At 36.2% G+C, this 21,917-nt stretch overlaps 1 protein-coding gene across 4 annotated transcripts in view; it reads left to right on the top strand.

The window, feature by feature from the left end:
* Cfap299 (cilia and flagella associated protein 299) overlaps positions 1-21,917 on the top strand; it is a 635,152-nt gene that overhangs the window by 574,935 nt on the left and 38,300 nt on the right. The gene's annotated exons all lie outside the window — the stretch shown is intronic.

The following is a 21,917-nucleotide window of genomic DNA, read 5'->3' as shown; positions in this document are numbered from 1 at the left end:
TCAACATCTGGATTATCTAATGAAAGATCAGTAAGGTCTTGATATAGACTGGCAGTGGTAGAGAGCAAGTCCATGCAGTCATGGATGGGTATCTGTGGGTCACCATCTGACAGCAGAGTTTCTGGGTTTAAGACGGTAGTCTCCTTGAATTCAGTAAGGTCAGAGTTAAGCAACAGGGTCTGAAAATCCTCTTGTTTGAAAACCATCTGTCAGGTGGAGCTCTGAGGAGGATTTCGATTGCACGAGGTGCCACAATTTGGAGTTTCTGCCCAAGGATTAATTTATTGGCCTCTTTTACTGTCAAGGTAGTGGCTTCAATGGCTCAAAGGCAGTTTGGCCAGCCCAAGGAGATTGAGTCTAGGCTTTTTGAGAGATAAGCGACTGGGTGGTACCATGGTCCCAACATCTCAGTCAGCACCTTCTTAGCTATTCTTCATTGTTCTGCAATGAACAGCAGGAAGGGTTTGGTCAAATCTGGCAATATCAATGCTGGAGCTTGGGCAAGGGCTGCTTTTAGTTTTTGAAACATTTGGCTTTTCCTCTCAGTCCAAATGGGTGGGTCAGAAGAGGTTACCCCTTTTGCAGCGTGGAGGGTTGTGCCAGCTCAGCAAAGTCCAGTATGACTAACAAATCTATGGGTTGCCCCTCCCACAGTTAAGGTGGGGCTCGAGGGGAGTGGATGAACCTTAAAATTGTCAATCTTTTTCCAATAGGACCCAAGGGGTGGTTTTCCCTTCTCCAATTTGGCCTTTAACTTTGGACAATCCTTTTTCCAATGGCCCAATTCTTTACAATATGCACATTGATTCTTGTCTAGTGGGGTCTTTGTTAATTGATCTTTTCCCTTTTTGCCTTGAGTATGTCCTTCCACTAGTACAGCCAAGATCTTGGCTAATTTTTTTTTTTCTCTTCTGGGTCTTCCCTGTTGTTAAAAACCTTTTGGGCTATCTCTATCAGTTGACCTGTCAAAATCCTCTAAGTTTTGCAATTTTCACTTAATATCAGGGGCCGACTGAGAGACAAATTCTATAATAATAGCTCATCTATTTTTTGGTGCCTCTGGGTCTATAGGTTTATGTATATGATAGATCTCTAGGAAATGCTCAAGGAAAGCCAGTGGAGACTAAGAAGCCAATTATCTTACCTCAGTTACTTTTGATAGATTAGTCAGCAAGAGGAGTCTGAGATACTGATCAAGAGCCTCCTTACCTCCATCTGTATTGGGGTCAGTTGGGGTAGATCAAAGGGAAAAAGCATCGAGCCTCATTAGATCTGAAGTGGGCTCCCTGTTGGTGTCAATGACAGATCTGCGTGCCAAAGTGCAAATTCGTTCATGCTCCTCAGATGTGAAGAAGGCCTGCAAAAGCTGCTGGCAGTCATGCCAGGTTGGCCAATGAGTGAAACAATGGTCTCAATGAGAGATACTAGAGGATGAGGGTCCTTAGAGGAAGGCAGAGTCTGTAATTTCCAATTGTACAAATCACTGGTAGAGAAGGGGACATAGGTAAAGATAGATCCCTGAGAGGAGTCCAATGGGAGGGACTTCTCGAAGGGGTAGAATGGAGGGTAGGTCAGGGGAGTCAGGGCTGGGTGCTGAGGAGGGTTGTGAGGGACAACAGCTGTGAGTACGGGGTAGACTGGGGGGCTAGAGGCCCATGGGGAGGGCTCTGATGAGCTTGGGGAATCAGGGCGGTAAAGAGGGGGCAAGGAAAGAGGAGGGGAATCATCAGGAGGAGGCAGAACAGCAGGATGAGGTTACACATTAGTTTTCATCATTGTTATGGGAGGAAGTTGCACCCCATCAGGGTCCTTCCCGGAGGAGTTTTCTTATCCATGAGGGGGGATTCTGGATCAGGTCAATCCAGATTTCGATAAAGACCATCTGATCAGGGTATGTGGCTAGCTTATGAGGGGGTCCAAAATGACTTGACAGACCTGTTGAGAGACTTTCCTTGTAAGGGCCACCCAACACCAAAGGAAGGCATACGAGTTCACAGAATATTCTTAGTTTGTTAGGGTAGACAGGATCTCCATATCTGGAAGCTCGATCCCTGAAATCCTTAAAATGATTAAGAACAAGTTACACGGGTGCCAAAGGAAAAGAAGCTGTCTGGCCCATAATAGCAAACACGAGAGACAAGGGTACAGAGAAGTGAATACAGAATGGCAGAAGCAAAAAAGGCAAAGAACAACCCAAAAGGGCTATGGAGACTGGAGCAGGTCCTCGATTTTACAATCAGGAACTGATTAAAATTACCAGGTAGCCACTCTCCTGTTTGTCAATGGCAGACCTGTACAAGGGGTTTTAAAATAACCAATTTTTGTTTTCAATTAAGTAGTCTAAATAGCCCCACAAAAATCACCTAATTTAATTAATGAGTTAATCAGCTAAATAAAACCTCTAAGGGATGATTTACATGTTAGGTTCAGCTTACATTGCAGGAATTCTCAGTAATGGATGAATCAGGGACAGAATAAGAAAATGAAGGTATTGGAGAACTAAGCAAGATTTTGGCGACATCTCACCAAATGGGAGCATGCCTAAAAACTTGACTCCCCAAGTATGGTGCACCCAGCGGTGGTCAATTCGTCCCTCAAACAGCAGAAATTCGCCCTAATTTTGGTGATGTCTCACCCAAATGGGAGCATGCCTGAAAGCTTGTCCTGTGTCATAGAAAGGAGAAAGATCATGGAACAAAATGAAAGTAATAAGTACAATACCTGTCAGTAGAAGAAGGCACATTCAAAAAGATCCCGGTGTCATCCTAAATGTAGGAGCCTGGGGGTGGGGGTGGGGCGGTAGATCCTGTGAAATGTGGAATCCCGGAAGGAGGAGCCCCAAATGATATGGGCAGAAAAACTATAGACTCCAAAAATTAAAAAGAAGCGCTTTATTAGCTGAGTCAGCAGCAGCTCTGTCCCAGAAAAGCAGCCAGGGAAGTGTATGCTGAGCCAGTAGCAAGCTATAAGGGGAAAGGTCAGAGTCTTAGGATCAGTTTGTCCCCATAAAAGGTAACTTGGTTTATTTTACAGGAACCAGGGAGCAGAACAAGCAGTTACAGAAACCAGAGAGGCAGGGAGGGAGTTACATAGTAGGTATGTTACAAAGCTGCAACTTAACAAGTTTTACAGGAAGAGAACAAGTTATAATAAGTACAGCACAGTTTGAGTTTTTAAGCTTATAACACCAGCTAGTATGCAAGAGCTAGGCCAAGTGACACTGCACTGTCAACTGAAACTGAGGCTCAAGAAAGAACTCATGATGTCTCAGGATGTAATGACTAGACATCAAAACTGAAACATGACCCTAAAACACAAGATATTTCCTCAAGCTGTGTGATGTAGATTATTCTTTCTGCATACCTCTCTGCACATTGCAAAGGTGCTATCTTGCCACCTACCTAGCCTAGTTCACGTGTATTCACATACTTCCTGCCATTCTTACAGTCACTCACCCCTCTTCATGAATTAATAAAACCAGGTTCTGCCCTGGATTGAGGTTTTTGTTTCATTAGCCATTGTTCTAACTGGACCTAGGACCCCCTTAATTCCTCACCACTGCAGAATATGTGTTTATCTCTTTATTCTTGCTATGAGTTATGCTGGAAGTGTTAGAGTAGAATTACTTTTTAGAATTACAATAACTTTTTCAAGGCATTATAAATATAAACTTCACCAGATCAGGATGAGGTCTGGAGAGGATTCTCTATACTTTGTGTATTAGTAGTTTATTTCTTTAGATTGCTGAGTAACATTCCATTGTATAGCACTTAAGTTCTACACATTTTATGGTAATAGGAATAAAGTGACTAGGGAAATACATAAGTATTTTGAAGATATAACTTTACATTTTTTTTGATAAATACCTATCATTAGGCTTGTTGGAGATAATAGGTAAGCCCATCAAAAAGTATAAGAAACTGTCTTACTCTTTCTCAAAGACTCAGTAACATTTTTCATTCCCACCTGCATGACATGAGTCCTGTTTTTTTACATTCTTGCAAGCATTTTTATTGTAAGCCTTATTAATTTTATCTAGTCTAGTGTGCATATGTTATTAACCTCAAACTCTGCATTGTTGACAAAGTGTGGCAAATATCTTTTCTGTCCTGTGTATTGTAGAATGTCTGGAGCTGTCTCTATCTTCTGCCCACTAAATGGCAGTAAACAATCTCATAAAATTCAAAACTGGTTCCAGACATTGATAAGAATCTCCTGATTGCAAATACCATCTCCAATGACCAGAAACATCATTAGAAGCAGTACTGGAATTGTGCACCACTGTACATTTATTTTTTTTTTACACTTTTTTTTCTTTTTATCGGTACCAGGGATCAACTCACGACTGCCTGCTTGCAAGGCAGGTGCTTAAGCCGCTGACCTAAATCCCTAGCCCCTGTACATTTAATTTTTTTTCCCTGCTGATCAATGGCAGCATGCATCTTTGCATGAGCATCTGTATAGGCTCTTAAAGTTATCTTTTCAGTGGAGCTTTAGTAACTTGTCTTTCAAGGAACTTTTCAATTTAATCTAAGTTGTCGAATTAGTAGAATTCTCCATAATAATGTCTCATCATCCCCTTTACTATCTATAGCAATGGTGATGAACTTATGGCATGCATGCTGCCACAGGCCGTTTCTATCAGTTGACAGCTCTAAGAGGTTTGCCATCACTGCTGTATAAGATATATACTGATATAGTCCCTTTAATTCCTGGTATGAATAATTTGTGTTCTCTGTCCTTTATTTTCTGCCTAACCTAGCTATAGGTTTGTTGAATTTATTGATATTTTCAAAAAATAAGGTTTTGATTCATAGGTTTCTATTGCTTTTCTGTCCTTGATTTTATTGATTTCTATCTTTGTTATTTTCTGTTTATCTCATCTCATTGATTGTTGGCCATTTTTACTTTTCTATTATGAACAATTATTGGTATAATTTTTCTCTGATCATTGCTTTTACTTCATCCTACAAATTTTTATATATTTGCTTTAACTTTCATCTCAAATATACTTAAGTGCCTTTCTGACTTTTACTTTGACCTCTGGATTCACTGAATGTTTTTGGAAAGCTATTCTCAAAATATTTGAAAATTGTTTGAAAGTTATTTTATATGCAAGAGGTATAGAATTCTAATTTGATAGTTTTATTTCTTTGAGTACTTTAAAGACATCCCTCCATTTTGTCTGGCTAGCCTATAATTTTTGATGAGATAGCTTCCACCATTTTCTCTACACATAAATATCTCTTCTGGCTTTTAAGAATTTTCCTTTTGTCAGTGATTTTCCGTATTTTGGTGTATATAAGCATTGATGTGTTTTTTGTTTGTTTTAACATTTGTTCTACTCAGGTTTTATCGAATCTTTAATAACTACAGTTTATAGTTTTCATTAAATATGAAAAAGAATTAAATATTTCTCCTTTTTAAATATTTTTCCTAAATCTCCTGCTTACCACTCCCTCAGGTCCTTTCTTCCTGTATGCCTTCCTCTGTGATTCCAGTTATATGCTCACTAAGCCTCTGCTAAATGTTTAGAAAGTATTACTATTGCCATGTCTTTGAATACACTGATATTTTTTCTTCTGCAGTGTCTAATCTGTGATTAATCCTATCCAATATACTTTTTATTTCAGGTGTTTTTCTTTCAAATTTCAATTGAGTTGCTTGCATATCTTCACATATCTTCCATGTTCTCTCTTTCCCAGGTTCATTCTTCAGTATGTCTATGAGATAGACCCAGACATGAGAAAGATGATGAGACGAACTGTCAAAGGCTAAATGGCCAGTTTGTGTCTTATAGTGTTCCAGTAACTGATATTTTTCTTTTTCTTCCAATTTCTGACCATAAATGTTCCTCTTTCTTTCTCATGTAGTATGTTACTTAGTTGCTGGACATTATGAATTTTACATTGTTGGTGTCAAGACACTTTGGTGTTCCTTTGAAGAACGCTACATTTTGTCCTAAGATGTAATTAACTTACTGGGAATCGGATCCCCCTGTCACTTGTTCTTAAACTATGTTTGAATGGGTTCAGAACAGCTGCAAGTAAAGGTCTGAACTGCTCTTGCTACTTTGCTCAATAGACCACATAGTTAAGATGTCTGAAATTAGCCAGTTGGGGACTTGGTCTGTTCCTAGTCCCATATAAATGCTGCTAATTATTCACTTGATACTTTTGATAAGTTTTTCAGTTTTACCATAGTATACGCTAGTAAATCATAAATTAAAGCAAAATAGTGATCTCTAGGGATATCCAAGTACAATGCAATTTTTAAAATTTATTAAAATCAGGCCAAACTGCTAAATTACAGTTGACACAAGAGTTGAGATAAAGCTATAATATTTGAAGAATTGTGTGTTGTAATACAATAAAATTTGAGTGAGAATGATATACTTCATGTATTCAAGGGAAAAAAATCTAGAAATAAGGAGGCCAGTTAGGAAATTCATTAAGTTACCTAGCTATTATCCAGTAAGAATAAGCACAGGGCAGTAAGAAGCTAAAAATTTGGAAAGAAGAAATTAGTAGGAAAGGAAAAATACAAAAAACTGGATAAAATGACATTAGGAATAGAAAGAGAGGATTCAAAAATAACTGAATTTTCTAGCCAGGGTGATACTAATAGCAATGGGGAAGGAAAAACAGGTTAAATGGAGGAGATGATGAGCAAGTTTTGGACCTGTGTTTTATGATGAAGGCAGCACATTCAAATAACATAATCCTAGAGGCTGATAAAAGCTAGCACTGTTTCCTAGATAACCGATCTCAGTGGGAGATACAAATCTGGACAAAAGGACCTGGTTGATATGGAGGATGTTAGATGAATTTTAAACGTATAACTGCTCCAAGTTCTATCCTCATGTCAATCTTAGTTGAGTAAAAGAAAAACTAATAATAATATTTGAATGCCTTTTGGTTTCTAGATTTAAAAAGGAATTAAAAACATCATCATAATGCCAGGGGAGCTATTCTTCTGAGAAATTACTTACAGGGTATTGGAAGCCTCACAAAAAATGTTGTGTTTGAGGGAACTCCAGCTCATATTCTTTACCAGAATTGTACCTAACCTTCAGATAAACAAGCCTCCAAATAGATCAACAGTCCTACCAGCAATTGCTGGGCTAATGCTTTCATTTCCTTTCCATGGCACCTTTCCCAAAGAATCTGAGCCTTCTGTGTTTTGAGGAAAGATTTCATATAGCATAAATAGGCTGTAAAGCACAACAGACTACTTACTGCCAGACTACTTCTCAAAATTATCTATTCTGTACAAATAATTTCTTAAGTTAACAGACTATTTAATCCTGCTTCTCTAAATTAATCATATGACAGAAATAAAAACTTCGACATCCTAGGTAACATTAGAAATAACTTACTGGGCCTGGGGATTTAGCTCAGCGGCATAAGCACCCAGGCGATCCTGAGTTCAATCCCTGGTACCAATAAAAATGAAAAAGACAAAAAAAAAAAAAAAAAAGAAATAACTTACTATAGCTGCTTTATGTTACCAGATATACAAAATATTAATATACAGTGAAACAGTAACCTGTGCAGATTACTAGCATTGTCCAAATTCAAAATCAGTTTCCCAACATTTTATTCAGTCCAGCTTGTAGTAGCTCTGCTCCTTTGTGAATATTTGGTTTAAATAGTATTTATTTAAAAAACAAAATAAAACACATAAAAGAAAAAAAAAGAAGATAAACAACAATAAAAGAACCCAAAACAATAACAATACAGGCTTTCAAATCAAGATGATAGGTATTTAACAATGGCTGTTGTATTGTATATTGTTATATTCAAAAGAGTTGCTTAGATTACCAGATATTGTCATGTAAAATTGATCTAATAGTTTAAATATTCTGAGGAAGGTACCAATCAAGGATGATTGCCTTGATTTATATGCCTTAAGTGTCAGCATTTGATGTTCCATGTTCTTTTACACTCACAAAACAGCTGATTAGTTGTTAGATAATCTCCAGTTAGCCCATAAAGGTTCAGTTGATTTCACAACACATCTAAAGTGACTATATTACATGTCTTGACTTTGATTGAGATAAACTTCTCATTTCCATGGGCATGAATAATAATAAAATGAACTCCCTACTAACTTAAAATATAGACTCCTGACTAATCAAAATCAGTTTATAATTGTACAAATGATCATTCCATTCCAGGTGTTGGAGGTCTATTAGAAACATGTTATTTTTCCAAATATAATGCATGCAGCGGTTAGGTAGACTTTTTAATGCTGTGTAAATTTTTAAGCACAAACTAATAACTACCTTTTACTTATAACACTGGTTTTAAATATAAAAGTGTTGTTGTATGTTCTGTTCATCAACAGTACTTCTTCTTCAGCCCCAGTGATGAAGAGAGATTGCTTCATCTCCATTAAAAAATGGAGAAAGAAAAGCTGATGGAGTTTTGCAGCTGTTTGGGGGCTGCTTCCATAGTACTTGCTGTATCAGGGGAAGCTCTGGCTCCAGGATGTTTTTTGCTTGCTTGTTTTTGCTCTTTTTTTCAGTTTTTATTAACACGTGTTAATTATACATATCAACTGAATTCATGGTGACATTTCCATGGATGCAGTGTGTATATTATCCACCCTCATCCATTCCCACACCACACCCTTCCCAATACCTGGTACTGTTATTGTACTTTCAGGTCAACTACTTTTTTTATTTCTACATGTGAGGGATAACATGTGTACTTGTTTCTTTGGGTTGGGCTTATTTTTGCTTAACATGGTTTTCTCTAGTTCCATTCATTTTGGTGGAAACGAGAGAATTTCATTGTACCTGACAGATATATAGATATAAGTAGATACATAGACAAATCACATTTCCTTTACCCACTTGATGAGCTTTTAGGCTGATTCCACATCTTCATTATTGTGTTTCATGCTGTAATAACCCTGGGCATGCAGGTGTCTCTTTTGTATTCTAATACAACTTCTTTTGCATCGATATAGAAATGAAATGGTTAGTGTCAATTTTCTTCCCAGGGACTCAATGCCTGACAGCAATAAATTAAATTAAAAGAGGAGAAGTTGATTTTGATTCACAGTCTGTAGAGGTTTCACCTCATGGTTGATGGGCTCCAGGGTAGGATGGAATGGCAGAAAGAAATGGCCTAGGAAAACTGCTTGTGGCATGGCAGAAAGGAAACATGGCATGTAGAATGAAGAGAGGAGCTAGGAGATGAGAGGAACCCTTCAGATCATGCCCCCAGTGACCTTTCTCCTCAGACTGGACACAGCCTCCCAGCACCAAGTGAGATATACCACCCCCACAATCCCATCTCCTAAAAGCTTATCTATGATCTCATGAGAATATGGAGTGATCACTAGATAGAAACCATACTCATAAGTGAAATAAACTCACATGTATGAATACCAAATAGTTTCCCTAGTGTATGAAATGACTCAAATATATGAAAGTATGTGGTAATCATGATTCCCCATTATGTGGCTTTGAAGCCTTATAAAATTTTCACTCATTAATTGGAATGGCTTTATTCTGGGCTGCTTGATATTATTGCCTGTGATGAAATGAACATCTATTTTGAAGAAAACAAGACATCATAATAGCTAGTGCTGATTTAATATCATCTTGTTTTGAAGTCCCACCAAACTGTTGCTCTTCTGTCTCCATTGGTTTTATCATGTTGTATCTTACTGGATTTTATTATATGTGATAGTATAAACAAAAATTTTTATAGGCAAAGAGATAATATAGAAACCATTGTTTGTTTTCCATTAGCTGGTTCTAAATACCCTGTAATACTTTCATCCACTTGAATGATTTCACACTGTCTTGATATGTTTGATGCTATACTATGCGAAGTTATGTTCAAATATTTCAAGGAAAGAGACACTATGGTAACTACTATTAAGTCGGATTATTTGGTGGTGAAGCACTAGGTTGCCAAAATTGTCATGCTTTGACCTGTATTGTTATGTTGTTATGTCCCCTTTTATCTCAATCTCTCCCTTATTCATTAAAAAAATTATTTTTTATTTTATTATCATTTTTTTAATTAAGGGAAAAAATCAAAAAAATTAATAGGATATGTTATAGTAACTTTTTTGATTCCCTATTAACTTGATTTGAAGCCCTGTATTACTCCCACTATCTTGTTTTGACTGGTTAGACTCTGTTCCGTTCTGTTTGATAGTATTAAGTTTGAGAGTATAGGCAACTACTTTGAAGGCAATAAGATTCACTATGATGCCGATTCTGGTTTGACTATTATCTTCTTTTGAAATCCTGTAATGTTTCCAATGTTTAGGTTTTATTGGTCTTGTTCTGTATTGTTTTGTTCAATTTTATTATATCTAATGATATAGGCAATTCTTTTTAAGGAAGCAAGAGGCATTATGGTAACCATTGTTGATAACCTTGTTTTCTGTTTTTACATCATTTACTATGTCCATCCTTTGTTTTGACTGACTGCTTTGTTTTGTCATATTTGGTTTTATTCTCTTCCAAAAAAAAGTAATAAGAACTATGGGAGTAATAAAACCCAAAATGTATAAATTTTGTTGTAAAAAAGAGAGGGAAAAAAAGTGCTCTAAAGGATACAACTGCAAGTGTATTTAGGTGTGTTAAGATAAATGACCATATTACTGAGTTTTTGTTGGATCATTGAACACAAGTGTTTGCAGTGTCACTGTTTGAATGTCCACTTTGTATGTTTTAATCCTGTAACTTGAACAACTATTTCTAAGATGACAATATGTAATCTATTAACTAGTGATTTCTTACTGTTGTTTTTTTTTTTTTTTTTGTAATTCTGTATTACTTGTACCCTTATACTGTTTTGGTTTTTTTTTTCCTTTTTTTTTCCTTTAAATAAGAATTAAAAAAACAAAAAAAAAAAACTAGGACAGCTGGTTTATACGGTAATTCTACTTTTAGATTTTTCAGAAAATTCTACACTTTTCTCTGTTTTCAGGATTCACTTTTGAGGAAGCTAAGTGAAAGCGAAGGTTCTGTAGGCTGTGATGGTGACAGAGGTTCAACAGCAGCAATGGCCCCTTTGTCAATTAGGAGGGGTCAGGAGAGTGACCGCATGCACAGACAGAATATCATGTTCAACTGTTGGCTTTAAGAATTAGGAACAAAAGCGGAGGGCTCTCTGCATTTTCTTCAAGTTAGTACCAAAGCCACAACCCTGTTTTCTTCTTTCTTTTTCAATTTCTTCTAAATGCTAGCTCCAAAGCCGGCTACAAGTTGAACAAATTACAAAACAGAATATCCCTTGTTGGAATTGTTTCCAGATCCCACAATTCAGGTTATAATCCAAAGTATTATATCAGAATTTTAGCCTCCATATGTTTTAATAACCATGTTGAATTACCATGCAACTCTAACTCAACTTATTGCACAAACGTGCTACATGAAGTTCAAGAATTTAGCCTCTGGTCAGAATCATGTCTAAATTTGAAATGCAGTCATCTGCACATTTTAACCCAGTTGATAGAATTTTATTTTATAGTTTCAGGCTATTATAATGTTTTCCACTTTTAACTGCTAGCATGCGATCCTCAGGTAAAGTTTAGTTATCCATTACTTAAATACTTCTTTACTTCCCAAGCTATATAAGAAACTATTGTTCTTCTAATTCCTTAACTCACAAACTCAGTATGTTTGGATCATTTACTTATGAGGCGTACATCATTTTCTATTATCATAGTCCAAATTTATCTGGATCTCATAGAATCAGAACATTGAGGTTATGCAAGTAAAATGTATTAAGTGTATTTTAGGTCCAGATTTACATTAGATATCACATCACCAACCCCATCACATTAAGAGGAGCTGTGATTCTTCTTACAGGAGCCCAGGTGTTTTAGGGGTCAAAAGCTAAATATATCTTCCTGATCATTTGCACAGACATGTTTATTATGCCCTAGAATTCAACAACTTGCCTCGTTGACCATCCAGGTCCATTATACCGTCTTCAAACAATAACTCCTTATAATTTTCTATTAATTTGATGAATTCTAAGAATTTTTAAATTCTTAGCAGAACTTTGGGCTTGTAAAGCTTTCTGTATGCAATATGCTACTCTTCTAAGACATATTAGTCCCACATTCAGCAAAGGATTGTCCACTGAAGTTACTTCTACCTTCATTCTGTCCTCTCAAATTTAAGGGGCAACAAAAATAACTCTGGACAAAATTACTCTTGACAAATTGTCTTAATAAAGATTGGTCAATATCCATCAGACTAATGCACTTGTGGGCATGTGTTCTTTACTCTGAATGTGACTCACCTACCTTCCCTCCCCTGGGTACCTGCTAGATATTTTTGAAAATGGAAGCATTTACTAGCCAAACTAAACTGAACTTTCAGGCGAAGCTAAACAGAATCATGGAGGAGAGGCAAGATACCACATACACTAGAATATAGTGTCAACATGCATAACCTGATTTTTATACAATGGAAGGGGCAAACTTGTGACTTAAGTCTTCACAGGATGTCCACTATAGATTCTCCTTCATTCTTTAGAAGATATTGCTCCTATCCTCTAATCTCAGACCCTTTTCCTATTTTCCTTTCTACTGTGTTATTTTTTTCTTAATTCTTTGATGCATGCTACCTCTCACCTACTTTATCCTAAGACATGCCACTTTTAATACAAAATAGAGATGGCTCAACTTCAACTCTTTTTTTCCACTCAGGGCCTTTGCATTGAGCTGTAAACTAGCCTTTTTAAATCTTATTTTTTTATTTGTGAGTCTTGAGTTATGCTAAAGTATAAATTTCATATGGACAATAAAACACAAAGGGCCACTATATGAAACTAAGAATTTACACTACAGGCGATAGTGAGTTATTGAAAAGAATTTGCACTAGGGACTAACATGGCTAGATCTGTGTGTGAGAAATACCCCTGGAGGTGCTGTGGAAGATGAATGAAAGAAATACAAGCAAGAGATAGGATCTCACTAAGTCACTAAATTGTTCAGATTGGGTCAAACTTGTATTCTTGCCTCAGCCTCCCTGAGTGCCAGGATCACAGGCCTGTGCCACCAGACCCTGCTTCAAGCTCCAGTTCTTTTTGTTGTTTACACAGAATGATGAGAAGTTTCTTGCACGTTAGTGGCTCCTTCCTATAACAGTGAAGGATGGAGAGCGCTCTCTGTTCCTGCTATGTTTTAGAGCACACTTAGGGTATTTTGGAAAGGAAGGGTTGAGATGTGGTTAAGGTAATGGTGGGGATTTTCTATTCTAAGCTGTGGCTGATATTTTAAAAGTATTTGAGATTAAGCCAAATTCACCACTAAAATATTATTTTTCTACTGAGGGTTATTCAACCTAGTCCTTATGAAGAATACACATTCCTCATATTATCCTGACTTTTATCTCATCCTTTATGAGCTCAGAATCATTTTCTTATTAGTTAGAGGTATCTGTGTCTTTTTCAAGTCTAAATCTTCAGGACAAAGTTTCTCTCATGTTTATTGACAAAGTTATGCTCCATGTCTGATTATCATATTTTTAATCCCCAAAAGGTTTGGGAAAACAGTTCAGTATACCTTCCAACATTATTACTTTATCTTCTAAATTTCAATTTAGTGACTTTACTGTCTTGAGTGAAGTATTAAATGATCTGAAAAATGATAAACTGACACAATTCCTTCCCTCAAGGAGTATCTTGTTTTGGAGAAAGTCAGGCTTGGACAGTTATAAAATGACTTAGAAATGCAATGAGATAGACATACCTAGGGTGTTTCCAACCACAGAGGATATCACAGATAGAATTAGAGTGGAAAAAAGACCAGGCTTTCCAGAGGAGATATTGCCACATCTAATTCTTAAAGAATGCATAGATATTTCCAGGCATGGAATATGGGGATGATATTAAGACTAAGAGGTCAGCCTGGACAAGGTCAAATACCCGAAGGGCAGCATGGAACATACTACAGCAACTATTAGCAGGTTAGGGTTGCTAAAGCATAAACTTTGGATTGGCAACAGTAAGACATGAAGGGCCATATGTATGAAATTAAGAAACTGGAATTTATGCTATAGGTGATAGTGAGTCAATGAAAGGCATTTGCACTAGGCATCAACGTGGCTAAATCTGTGTGTGAGAAACACCCATGGAGGCACTGTGGAAGGTGAGATAAGAGGCAAGGAGACAAATAAGCAACCAGCTGCTACGAGCCTGGATTAGGGCAGTGGTGGAAGTAAGATGACAGGAGCCCAGGCGGAGATACGTGTAGGGCAAAAAAGAAGCCCAATTTTGTTTAGTGAGTAGAAAGAAGGCATGAGGAATGGGAAGAGCCAAACATAGTTCTAAATCTAAAACATGTTTCCAGTAAACACAGGTGCTGAAAAGAGACAGCATAGACAGCTTAGATGCTGGTAATTCAGAGGGAAGATCAAGGATTCTGTTTCGAACGTGTTGAATTTACAGTGTTTGTGGAATACCTAGAATACAGTAGACTATAATAGATGAATGTATAAGTCTGAGTTTCTGAAGTGTCTAGGTAGAAAAAAATGGATGATGGATTTATTTGCATATAAGCAATTGGTATTATTCCCAATAGGCATGGGAGCTTCATTTACTAGTTTTGAAGAATGATTATTTATTATTATTTTCTATCTATGTGACTTTCACATATTTTTAAATATGCAATTTACAAGTATGTTTCAGTTTTTACCTGCAAATTAAAATAGGTACAGGTAAGGAAATGAATATAACTATCTTCATTAACTTATAATTAAAATTTAAGGTATGATTTTAAATATTGACTTAAAAGTAGGCTTATAGGTTTCATATGTATGTCCATGGCTATATCTGTATCATTTATGAGAAACACATGGGAGATCAGCTATTGAGCAAAATGCTGTCAGCAAGTCAGGAAATACAGGTCCAATGTGTGTACAGAGTCAATCAATAGTCAGTCATTTGCTGCTTGATAAAAATGTAACAAGTTTACATTTAGATAATCTGCTCTAAGGAAAAATAAATTACTGGTTCCAGAAGGTTTCCTTCATGGGTCCCCTGGACTTGGCTTTTAAAACGTGTCTTCTGCTAGTGCTGCCACTCGCTGTTGGTTGTCAGAGGACAGGTTACTGAATCCAAGCAAATTCCAAGCCGTGAACTTCTCACTACCCTTTCCACTGAAACCTTTCACTTCTGCCTTGTCTTTTACTCTCTCATTCTAGTCTCTCCCATTTCTTACACACAATATTCACTGTGTAAAAGCAACTATTCTCTTTAGATTCCAGGCCTGCTCACTTCAGCTATTAACTTTTTAAAATTCACTTCTGGAAATTAAACCCAGGGCTTTGCACTCTGGACTACACCCACAGTCTTGATTACTAAGTCTTAAATTCTACTGCTTTCAGCAGGCTTGAAGTCCAAATTTGGCTTCTGGATTACCTAGAAAGGGAATTTGGACTACTCAGGATAATTCTAAACTATCACTATTAAAAGTAATCTTGTGATATTCGTATACATGGACACATCACAGCATTATTTTTAATAGTTATATATAAATATATAAAATATATATCTTTTCTATACTTCTAGAAATATAATTGATGGGTCAAATTATATGAGTACTAATACAGTTTATTAGGAACATTACCAAATTGATTTCCAAAAGTCTGTAATAACTTGGAACTCTATAATCTATCAATGAGAATGCTTATCTGACTGCACTGGATTATTTATATACTTTTAATATAAAATTAATTTTTAAAATAAATTATTTTATTTTATTAAAATACATTTTACTTTTGGCAAAGTTTATATTCATTCCAATTGTTTCTTAGCTATTGTTTTATAGTCTGTGATATATCTAATCAAATATTCTCCCAATGTTTAGAGTTACGATCGCTGAAATTTTAAATAATTTGTAGAAGTTTTTATATATTAAGGATACTTATGACAAGTGTTTTTATTATTTATTATTCCACTTTCACTTATGAATTCTCTTAATACAAAAATATTTTAAATTTTCATGCAGTCGACTAGCTCCTTTTCTAGGAATTCTATTCTATTATTTTGATTCAAATGATAGGCATACTTATAAAGTTTGTGATGCACATTGCCATACTGTTTTACAAAAATGTATAATAAATTGTGATGGTCAAATAAATAATAACCTACATATTCTCCCTCTCATTTCCTTTGGGTCTGTATAGTATTCATACTGCACCATCTCTTAATCTTCCTCTATCTTTCTTAAACAAAATATTGTCAGTTTCCTTTTTAGGGTTTGCTATGAGCTCTGATGTTGCACTCTGTCAAAAACATATCTTTACTGGACATTAAGAATGAAACAAGCCAGGTATGGTGGTGTACACCTGCAATCCCAGCACTGGGTAGGCTGAAGCAGAAGAACGGCTATGAGTTTGAGGTCAGCTTGGGCAACATAACAAGTTCAAGGCTGGCCTGAACATAGTGAGACCTTGTCTCATTAAAAAAAATAAAACAATCATATTTTAAAGGCAAGATGTTTTGTCTAGCTAAATTATTCAACTTTCAGTGAGGTGTCTGATGCTTCTGTTACATTGATGAGGCAGTTATGTCTTTATACAAGAAAAACAAGTTACTGAGTACATGATGAGTACATGACGTAGCTAGAGAAGAGTTATGTCACTTTCTCAACATCCACTCACAGTGATCTCCTTTTACAAGCAATAGGATGTACATCCCTACAATTGTAGAGATATATAAGTTTGGCAAATGAAAGAGAGTAGCTTTTTTAGAATGCATGTGCCTAATAATCTTCTTACTCTAGGTTTTTAGTAACTTAGTAGGAAACTAAAGACAAATGATAAATAACAGAAAAAAGAACATGGGAGTAGCTTATGGTAAAGATGAGTATCAAATCACACAGCCCATAATCATTTCATGATAGCAGTGAGATCATTTATTATCAGCAAGAATAGTAGTTGTCAATGTGTTGGAAATGACCAAGTACTAGATACTTAAGTAAGCTCTAGGAATAGTCAAATGAAACATGGTTCCTGCTGAATTTACAGAGAAATTGAGATGAAAAAATAGCTAACAATAGTTATAGGAAAGAATTTTTGTTGTGGTTAAAGAATATCCATTCAGCCCAGAAATTTCAGCCTAAGTCAGACTGGCTGAAATTTTTAAGTGCCTCATAGGAGTTACTGTGTGTTAGAAGAGTTAGCTTGAGAAATACAACACAGTTTGACAAAAAAACCTTTGTGACAATGAACAAAGATAAACTAGTAGTACACATAAACAAGTCAGCATATATATGAAAACACTTTTAAAACAATAGAATAGTACATTGGAAAGAAAGATTTGCATTATTGTCTGTTTCTTCTTTGCAAGAATCTTTTTGTCTTCGGTTTTGCACTTTCAAAATAAGGATTCATATAATAGCTATAGCTATCTTCCTATGAAATTTTGTTTGTTTGTTTTTTGTCATAAACTTAAAAATTGTGGCAAAGACAGTTCATACAAAGAGAAGCACATGCTGACAGATCAAGATGCACTGAGAGCTGAAGTTAGCATGTTTATAGAAACACATAGCATTCATAGGATTGGAACAATTGTGCATGTCAGTGTCTGGTGATCTGAGGAACTCTTGAAGATCATTATGTAAAATAACAACCCCAATTATGCCCCTACCACCGTGTTTTGAAGGCCTATATTGTCAGTGTTTGGGGCTCTTTGCTACTATTATTTATTTGTCTTTTTTTTGTTTCGTGTTTTTCTAGGAATTTGTTTTTATTTTGTTTTTCCCTCTAATACAGAAAGGATAGGTATACATGTAGAGACACACATGTGTAGAGCTTCTCCTAAACAGTTTATTAGAATCCATTATAATGTGCATGATGAAATGAACAGCTACTTTAAAGAAATAGAGACACATTATCCATTGCTGATTCCATATCATAATGCTGTGAAATACAGTAATGCCAATATTCTTTGTTCAGAGTGATTTTAACCTGTTTTGTATTGTTTAATTTCAACATACATGAAGCTATGGACAGCTACTTTGAAGAGAACAAGAGACATTATGGCAGCCATTGTTGATTTCTCTAGTTTTGAAGGCCTATAATGCTTTCATCATTCTGTTCTGATAAGTTTAATACTATTTTATTTTGTATGAATTCATTGTGTGTGAAGATATGGACAACAATTTAGAAGAAAGCAAGAGACATTATGGTAGCCAGTGATGATATTCTGTTATCTTGCTTTGAAATCTGTGTCTCTTACATTGTTTTCTTCTGATCAGCTTTGTTTTGTTTTGTTATGTTTAGTTTTACCCTCTTTAAAATAAAATGTAAAAAAAAAAGAAACACATAGCAGTGAAAGTTCAAGAGAAATATGGAAAAGAGAACGCATGAGGTGACTGGAGACACAACTACATTTTGAGGAATTTGTGTGCTAATTTTGAGTGTATCCAGAAAGCCTTTGATACTGGAAAAAAGTTTTAAGCAAGAACATAAGAGCTGATGTAATATTCATTAAGATAACATGATTTCTGGGTTGAGAGCACGCAGAAGAGAGGAGGGGAGGGATACAAACAAGTTAAGAGGCGATCACATGAGTTCATTTAAGAATTAGTGTGTGATGCAACACTTGGAGAGAAACATGCAGGTACAGGAGAGATTAAAGAGATAGAATGTCTGACTTAATGAGGGTGAAGAAGGAAAACCCTAGAACGACCCACATGTCTATCTTGGGTGACTGAGTGGATAGTATTGTCATTTACCTATGATTCATATCCATTAACTTGTGACTCAAAAACATAAGACATTGCTCCTTCCTGTTTCAATTTGAAAATTGCAAAAGAAAGAAAAAAACTTGTTGCAAAAGCCAACATTGAGTAACAACACTGTAGGGCCATGAAAAAGTTCTTATGTAAGAATTTATGAAATGAGCACAAGGCAGTGGACTCACTTGTAAATATAAAACATTAAACATTTCATTATTTGAAACAAGAAAGCCTTCAGACAGATATATGTCAGATGAGAAAGATCAACTGAATGGGCAAATTTAATACTTTAACATGAGTGTTTTCCCTCCCTGACTTTTCCTATATCACCACAGTGTGCTGATTCTATTTCAAATCTGTACCAGATTGTGAATATATATATATATATATATATATATATATATATATATATATAGTTGGTTTATCTCTGTACCATTCAGACAGGCATTTTTCTAAAGATAATTTTCCATATCTTGTAGAAAAATACAAAGTTGTCCAGGGAAAAGCCCAAGTTTTCAGCTTCCTTTTTTTATTGAGGTTGTTTTTTTTTTGCTATGTGGGGTCTCATTACTTTACTTGTGTCATTTCAGTGTTATCTTTGTTATTTCTCCTATATTACATTATAATTATAACATATTCCTGATTTTCCAAACTTGAGAACAAAAGGAGATCACATTTCTTTCAGTAGTCAAGGTAAATTCTATACCTCTGGTCCATCCCAGCATCCTGACTATCCTAAAATATTCATTTGCTCCTCAATATGTTTCCTTAGTAATTTCACCCCACTCCATGAATAATAAGCTTCTACTGTTGATTGTCACAGCTTTAGCCACTTAAAATGGCACCCACTTATCAAGTCATAGTTGTGTGTGTTAGAATCTAACACAATGTGACTGGTTTTTCAGCTCAGGATTGTCAAGGCTGAAATCCAAGGTTGGCAGAACTACATTTTTTGAATTCTGTGGGAAAGAATCCACCCCCAAGCCCATTCAAATTTTTGCCAGAATTCAGTTCCTGCTGGCTATAAAACTGAAGTTCCAATTGCCCCTCCCCCTTATCTTAAAGCTAACAGCACTGTTCTAAATCCTTCCAATGATTTGAGTTTCCCTGATTTCTACCTCCTCTTCTGATGTTAAGAGCTCATGTGATCACAATATGCCCATGGGGATAATTTATGATACTCCACCTATTTTATGGCCAAACAGCTAACAAATTAGATTATATCTACAAAGTCTATTTTTCCAAGGAATATATTTGCAGATGCCTTATAGAACTAGAGGATATGGAGAATGTTTAGAAATCTTACCACATCTATCTACATATCACTACCATCAAAAATTGATAATGTGTCCACCTAGGAAGAATTCTGTATGTTTCACGAAGGCATTTCAATGGCCAGTTGCTCCATTACTGATCTGATGATATCATTCAGATACAGCAGCATAGAAGGAAATTTCTCTCCTTCACCCGAAATGTTCCTCTATTCAACTCCATGCTGCCCCAGCCTCACTCCATAACGTTCATTTATAATATTAGGGCTCATTAGTCACAAATTTCTTTTTTTTTTTTTTTCAGATTTAAAGTCATTTTGCCTACAGATGCAACTATAGTACTGAGGAGCTGTTTTCCCTCAAAACATACCTGTAACCCAGTTTTTGTTCCCTAGCTTTTCTGTTTGACTCCTAAAGTCTGAGACCCACTATGAGCCCAACATGAACCATCATCCAAGACCTCCCATTATCCTCATTTATTTTAAGGGAATTCCTTGGGCGTAGTCATGATTGAAGAATTACAGTTCCAGGAAAACCTAGAAACTTATTCACAGGTGTTGCCATGGTTTATGACAGTGTTCCCCAAGCCTCATGCCTTTGCATTATGCATTTGTGATTGGTTCATTGTCTGACGCTTCAATGTGGGAGTGAGTGCTACACCAGCCTAGGGATGGAGCCAGGATGTGATGTAATGGCAGGAAGAAGGTGTGTCTTGCTCTCTTTCTGGTTTCCGCTTTGCTGTTTGCGGCCACCGTGAACTGCAGCCCCACCATGCCACCCTGCCTTGGAGCCAACTGGTGTGGACAGAAAACTCCAAAACCTGTAAGAAATAAGTCTTTCCTTTCCCAACTTTAGACATCAGGTATTTTGTCTCAGTGATGAGTAAAAAGTAAATAAGACAGGTGTGAAGAAAATGAATGCCAATTCCATTGTGAACTGCAGCATCCCAGTCCTTGTAACATAAAAGTGAGGAAGGAAGTTGCTGGTGCAATGGTTTCATCACAAGATATAAGCTGCCAGGAACTTTGCAAGATAGAGAGGACATGTTCAATCAAAGGAGATTGTTCTTAGAGCAGAGAATTTTCACCTTATTTTTTCAAAAGAAGTAGTGAAACTTCCTTTCTATAAATCTCCTTCACCTAAGCTAAATGAAAAGTAGTCTCTAAAAGGACGGGTACTTATTACAGCCACCAAGTTTTTGTCACTTTATCCGTGTGTGTGTGTGTGTGTGTGTGTGTGTGTGTGTGTGTGTGTGTGACAATGGAGAGCTTTTTTTTTTTTTTTATACTTTCTATTCCCTTTCGTACCTGTGGTAATAATAGTTCTACTAACGCCCCCTCCTTGGGGACCATGGATTTAGCTCAGAGGCATAAGTGCCTGCCTTGCAAGTTTATGGTCCTGAGTTCAATCCCTGGTACCAATAAAAAAAAATTATAAAACACTCCCTTTATATTTTCATCAATTCTGTTTCCTTCTCAGGGTCTTACACATATTTTAAGTGTAGCCATTCCATGGTGACTATTTATAATCCACTATTCTTTTCATTCCCACCAAATCAAAAAAGCAAAAGATGAAGTATTCTTAAGAAAAAAAACCCACTCATAGAAACGAGGCATAGAAAAGATGATTCCCTATAAATTCTTAATGAGTACACTATTATCTGTCCAATCTCTCGGACTAGTAACCTAAGTTGTGGCTAATACTTCTTGATAATGACTTTGCTAATTGCTATCCAACATCTCCCCCCCAAAGTATCACTTTTTCTCCAATAGTATAACTTGTAAACCTTTTGCAAATCTAGCCTGGATTACTGAAAATGACTCTAAACTGGTGCCCCAACTCTAAACTGACACTCTTGACACTCAGTCCCTTAAATCCCTTCTCTACCAACTGGCAACATGATCCTTCTAAAAG

Source organism: Cavia porcellus, unplaced genomic scaffold (assembly GCF_034190915.1).
Source record: "Cavia porcellus strain 051 isolate PalLab524CR breed Dunkin Hartley unplaced genomic scaffold, mCavPor4.1 scaffold_4, whole genome shotgun sequence".
In the NCBI taxonomy this organism is placed as follows: domain Eukaryota; kingdom Metazoa; phylum Chordata; class Mammalia; order Rodentia; family Caviidae; genus Cavia; species Cavia porcellus.
The sequence above is the reverse complement of the archived record's forward strand: the minus strand, read 5'-3'. Positions and strand labels throughout refer to the sequence as shown.